Source organism: Chrysochloris asiatica, unplaced genomic scaffold, assembly GCF_000296735.1.
Source record: "Chrysochloris asiatica unplaced genomic scaffold, ChrAsi1.0 scaffold00093, whole genome shotgun sequence".
NCBI classification, from domain to species: domain Eukaryota; kingdom Metazoa; phylum Chordata; class Mammalia; order Afrosoricida; family Chrysochloridae; genus Chrysochloris; species Chrysochloris asiatica.
The window spans coordinates 6,993,876-7,000,247 of NW_006408611.1; positions in this window are offsets into that span (position 1 = coordinate 6,993,876).

The following is a 6,372-nucleotide window of genomic DNA, read 5'->3' on the forward strand; positions in this document are numbered from 1 at the left end:
TAAAACTGTCCTTGTCACTGTTTCTCTGTGAATCTCAACAAATGATGAAATCATAAGGATTGCATTTTCTAGATGTTACATGATAAAACAAAACTTATTTTGTGTTGCAGAGGTCTTACAAAAACCTTACAAACGTAATGTTGTTGTGGGCTATACAGTCAGTTCTGATTTAGTGACCTTGTGCACAACAAAATGAAACACTGCCTGGTCCTGTTACAGCATTAAAATTGTTAGGTTTCAGCCCATTGCTATTCCCATTGTTTCAGTACATTCCGTTATAGATTTGCTGGTCCTCCAACTGTATCCAACATGATGTCCTGCACAGACTGCTCCTTCCTTATAACATATCCTAAGTGTGGGAGACTCATACTGCTTTGCAAGAAGCATTCTGACTGTACTTCCTCCAACACAGACTGGTTTGCTCTTTTGGTCTCCGATTTCAGATGGTTATGTATTGAATGAAGGTCAATTGTTACTCTCATGAACATGTTTTAATTTTCTTCAGCGTGAACTTGCATATGAGCAATTGATGGTCCATTCCATAGTTGACCCCTGACCGAATCGTGGCAAATGACATTGAGCTTCTCCATTGTATCTTTCCACAGATGTACTTCATTTGATTCCTGTGTATTTCATCTGATGATGTCCAGGTGTGTAGTCTCAATTTATGTTGTTGATAAAAGGTATTTGCAATAAGAATTCATTGGTTTTGCAAATTCTATCATGTGATCTCTAGCATTGTTTCTATTACCAAGAACCTATTTTCCAACTACAGATGCTTCTTCTTTGTACTTATTGCTGTTGTCCAGTGCCTTTTAGTCGCTTCTAACTCATAGAGATCTGCATGGGTTTTCAAGGAGTGGCTGGTAAATTTTAACTGCCAACCTTGGGGTCCTTTGCATTATCTCGTGTTATCTCACAGTGCCACACCAGAACTTGTTGTTGTTGTTATATGCCATGGAGTCGGTTCCGACTCATAGCAACCCTGTACAGGGTTTCTAAGGCTATAAATCTTTACGGGAGCAGAAAGCCTTTCTTTCTCCCGTGGAACCTCAGGTCGTTTCGAACTGCCCACCCTGAGGTTTGCAACCCGATTCGTAACCACTACGCTACCAGAGAGGTACCTAGTATTTAGAATTTATCTGTAAATATCATACTACATATGAATCAATTGGACATCTTCTATCCCGTTTTCTCCCTACTGAACAATGTTTTAACTTGCATCTATAACAAGCTGCTGCTGTTGTTAAGCGTCATCATGTTGGTTCCAACTTGTAACGATTCTGAATAGGGTTACTGTTGTTGTTGTTGTTGTTGTCAGGTGCTATCGAGTCGGAACCGACTCATAGCGACCCCATGCACAGAAGAACAAAACAATGTCGGATCCTGAGCCAACCTCACTACCGCTGCCACACTTGATGCCATCAATGATGTCACCTGGCTGATCCATCTCGTTGGGGGTCTTCCTCTCTTTCTCTGACCCTCCATCTTACCCAGCATGACATCCTTCTCCAACGATTGTTTCCTCCGGACAACATGTCCAAAGTAGGAGAGACGAAGCTTAGCCATCCTGGCCTCCAAGGAGCACTCTGGCTGCACTTCTTCCAAAACAGATCTATTGGTTCTTTTGGCAGCCCATGGCACTTTCAATATTCTCCTCCAACACCACAACTCAAAGGCATCAATTCTTCTACAATATTCCTTATTCACTGACCAGCTTTTGCATCCATATGAGGTTCTTGAAAATACCATGGGTTGGGGTCAGGCGCACTTTAGTCCTCAAGCTGACATCTTTGCTCTTCAACACTTTAAAAAGTTCCTGCTGTATATATAGGGTTACTGAGGCTATAATCTTTGAGAGACCAGAAAACGCCTGCTTTCTCCCTAAGAGTGAATGTTGTTACTGTTCTTAGTGCCTTGGAGTTAGTTCTGACTCATAGCGACCCTATGTAGAGTTTCCAAGTAACGGCTGGTGAGTTTGAGCCGCTGACCTTGTTATTCAAACCAACCTTGTGGTCCAATGCTTTATCCCACAGCTACACATGATAGAGGATAATGTACTAGAAAGGCCAATTTTGTGGTTTGAAGTCCAGTATTTATCCTACAGAGCCACTGCACTCCCAAACATAGCATTGTTGTTGTTGTCGTGCCCCGTGGAGTCGGATTCCGACTCATAGCTACCCTGCATAGGGTTTCCGCAGCTGTAAATCTTTACGGGAACAGAAAGTCTCATCTTTCTCCCGGCAGAACAGCTGGTTGTTTCCAACTGCTTGCTGTCTGTGAAGTTAGCAGCCCAATTCGTAACCACTATGCTGCCACATACAATGCCTCTATTTAACCTATAGGCTCTTTGGTGAAAATATTGATAGCCTTGTATTTTCAATCTTTTATGCATCTTGGGCGTTTAATACTATGTCCTTTTAAACGTGTGAAATAAAAAAGTTCCTGTTTGAATGGAAGACATCCCAAGTCTGGTTTGATACCTCTTCTGTCTTTCATCAACCTCATGTCTGAGAGCTGGGATCAGTATCAACCACATTTGTTTTTCTCTTTTTTCCCCCTTTCCTGGTACAGTTCTTATTGCTCGACAAGGAACTCTTACCAAGCTGCTGATGAATTGCATTTGCACAAATCAAAATTACCGTCCTGGGGCAACTGTCTACTTAGTACATTAACAAAAGGCTGCAATTATATTGTGGCATTTGGTTAATTGTCACTCAGGCCCCAAAGACAAAGATGCTGACTCTAAATTCCAAGACTGACCTTTTCAGAACAACATAATTGGAAGGATTCTCTTCCTTCCCAGGAAACTCCTATTTAGCAACTTTAAATAATCTACAGAAGCATTTACCAGCATTAGGATATATAATTCAATCAATTTCATTTAGTCTAATCCCTGGATCAGATTACCTTTATTAGATGATTTTAAGTAATAAAGCCTTTTCGGTCTTTCCTAACAAGTGATTTTTTTTTCAAGCAAATTTTAATGGATAATGCAATTATTGGATTTTCAGACACTTGCCACTCCTTAAGGCAATGAAAACATGTAATAGAAAAAAGAAAAACATGAAGCACAAAAGGAGGATTATTTAGTGTTGGGCTACAATTCAAAGTGTCTGAAAAAGATTAAAGCAAGTGTTAACCTAATGTGTGCTTTGCCTCACATTTTTTTCCTATCTCAAAATCACAATTTGCTTTGTTATATATATATCTACAATTCAAGAAAATTCCAGATAAATTTAGGTTTCCAAACGGAGTTCTCAGGCTTTAATTTTTATTCAGAAATGTTTCAATATCTGAGTGCAATAGCTGCATAAGGTGGTTGTTGTTGTTGTTGTTGTTGTTAGTTGCCATCGAGTTGGTACCGACTCATAGCGATCTTATGCACAGCAGAATGATACACTCCTGGGCCAACCTCACCACAGAGGTCTTCCTTTTTTTCTCTGACTCTCCACCTTACAAAACATGAAATCCTTCTCCAGCGACTGGTCCCTCCTAACAGACTTGAATATTTCATTTTCATTTATGTATTACTAATAATGAAATAAACTTAAATATTTTGTTTTCATGTATATATTACTGCATAAGATAGTAATATATAAATGAAAATGAAATATCCAAGTCTATTTTCTATTGCCAGCAACCACCACTAATTTAAGTAATTCTTGTGATAAAATAATTAGTTTAGTACTGCTATGGAGATCCTGTTAATGCGCCAGATTGCAAAGTCGTTTGAACTCCAAGGTCAGTGGTTCAAGCTCACCAGTCGCTCCAAGGTCAGTGGTTCAAGCTCACCAGTCGCTCCTAGGAAACCCTATACAGGGTCACTATGGATCGGAACTGATTCAACAGCACTTAACAACAGTACTGCTACAGGAGACCTGGTGTGGTGCTGTTAATGTGCCAGACTGCAAAGCTGTTTGAACTGCAAGGTTGGTAGTTCAAGCTGAAGCTCACCAGCTGCTTCTCAACAACCCTATAGAGGGTCGCTATGGGTTGGAACCGACTCAATGGCCCTTAACAACAAGTACTGCTATAACGCAAATACCACAACTGGATGACTTCAACAAAGACAAAATTATTCTCTCGCAAGAAGCTACATACCCAAATTCAGAGCAGCAACTACAGGGGAAAATTTCTTTCTCTGCCAACTATGGGGGAAGATCCTTTTCATCACTTTTTTCCTAGATGTAGGAGTTTTACAGTTTAAGGACCCTGGGTATAAAAGAGGCACTTGCTCCTGGCTCTTATTTCTAGGTATTTGAAATTCCCTCTTATCACTGCTAGCTTGTTTAATCTCTTTTATATCTCAGAAAAATTGACTCAAGGTACAACTTGGTCCAATGGATTGCATCCTACCTCAATATAAATGCCTCCTAATCTTCTGCATTAACATCATAGACGTTAGAATTCACAACACATAACATAATTACATCTGAGATCTCAAAATAGAGAATTACAAAGCACTGAGAATCATGGCCCAGCCAAACTGATACAGGTTTTAAGCACACAATGTAATACATAATATTCTAACCTTATGTCTGCCCAAATTCATGTCCTTGCTACATATAAAACACATTCACTCAATCCCATTTCAAAAGTCTAACACCAACTCCAAACCCACATTCCATCCTGAGACTAACTTCTACTTCATCAATGAATCTATGACATATAGAAGGCAATTGATTTACATTTATTTACTTCCAAAGTATAATGGATTTCCATCACAAATCTGTCTCTTGGAAGGAAAGAAGAAATTAACAGGCACCAAGCAAGTAAAACACCTAACAGAACTATTTGCATTAGCTCTCTATTCTCTGAGGCCATCTGAGCAGTGACTCTACCCTCTGAACGTTGGGTGCTGACCATGCCCTTTGTATTTTGAGGGCAGTCCTCTTGGTTCTAGACTTCAGCTCTACCTTCCAGGACTCCAAGTGTATCTGCTTCCTCAGCTTGGGCAGTCCCATTCTTGGAGCCCAACTCAGTGGCAACCCCACCTCCTTATCCCTAGAAGGCCCCTTTCTTCTGCCCCTAAGACACAGCAACTCCATCTTTCATATCCAGTCTCCTGCCCCTGTCACATATAAGTGGCATGCCTTGGTGAATATCTGACTCTTTGAAATCTAAAAAAGTTTGTGACCCTACTTTTTGAAATCCCAGGGGCCATGGTCTTACCTTCTAAGAGTAAAGAAGCTATGCCTCCAATACTCCTTGTTCCTTCAACTTCTGCTTCCATGTTCCTTTGTCTTTCAGTCCCTTGGACCTCTTAGGTCAAGTTTTTTTGTTTGTTCTGTTTGAGCTAGTGTTCTAGCACCTTATTCTACCAGTAAGGCTTGGCCAGAAGGCACTCAGCTCAGTTAGTCAACAAGTTACGAGAAGCACCTGACTCCACAGTAAGCCTTCCTGAAACCAATCAGCCTCTTGGTCGGTGGATAAGCTCTGTGCTGTCTTATGACAGCCTCCTGGTTTTGTGCTTCTTTCTGTTCTTCTGTAATTTCTTCTTGCCATCTGTAGGACTGCTGGTATTTGATATAATGTGGGTTAATGCGCCAGACTGCAAAGCCATTTGAATTGCAAGGTTGGCAGTTCAAGCACACCAGCTGCTCCTCGGAAACCCTATACAGGGTAACTATGGGTCAGAATCAACTGGACAGCACTTCACAACAACAACAACAACTTCATTCTGACCCTTAGCCAGAAGAGTCTCTGACAACCAAAATTCTGCCAATAGTCTTTTAAAGGTAATCTTGACTTTTTCTAAAAATACTTTTAAACTCTTCAAATCTCTAAAACTAACTCAATTTCAAAACTGCTTTCACATTTTAGGTATCTATTACAGCAGCACCCCGCTTTCACTTTTGGTATTGAATTTTATCTTAGTTATCGAATGATGTTACAACAGAAATATCATAAGTAGATAGCTTCAGAAAATAGAGCTTTTTCTCTCACAGTTTAGGAGGCTAGACATCTAAATCAGGGTGCCTGCTATAAGGAAACAATTTCTCTGTCCGTCAGCTATGGGGGAAGGCTTTGTAATCAACTTTCCCCTAGATCTTCAAGTTTTTCATGACGGGCTCCTGTATATAAAAGATTTTCTCTGCTCCTCAATTCTTCTTGCTTGGTGGGAGGAGGTCCCTCTCATCTCTGATAGTTTGTTTAATCTCTTGTAGCTCAGAAGGGATTGAATGGAGGTACAATTTAGTCCTCTAGTTTGTATTCTTTCCTATTTAAATAACTGCTTCTAATATCGCCTCATTAACCTCATAGAGAGTAGAATTTACAGCACATAGGATAATCAGATCACAAAATGAAGGATACTTACATAATACTTAGAATCATGGCCTAGCCATGTTGACACATATTTTAGGGTAA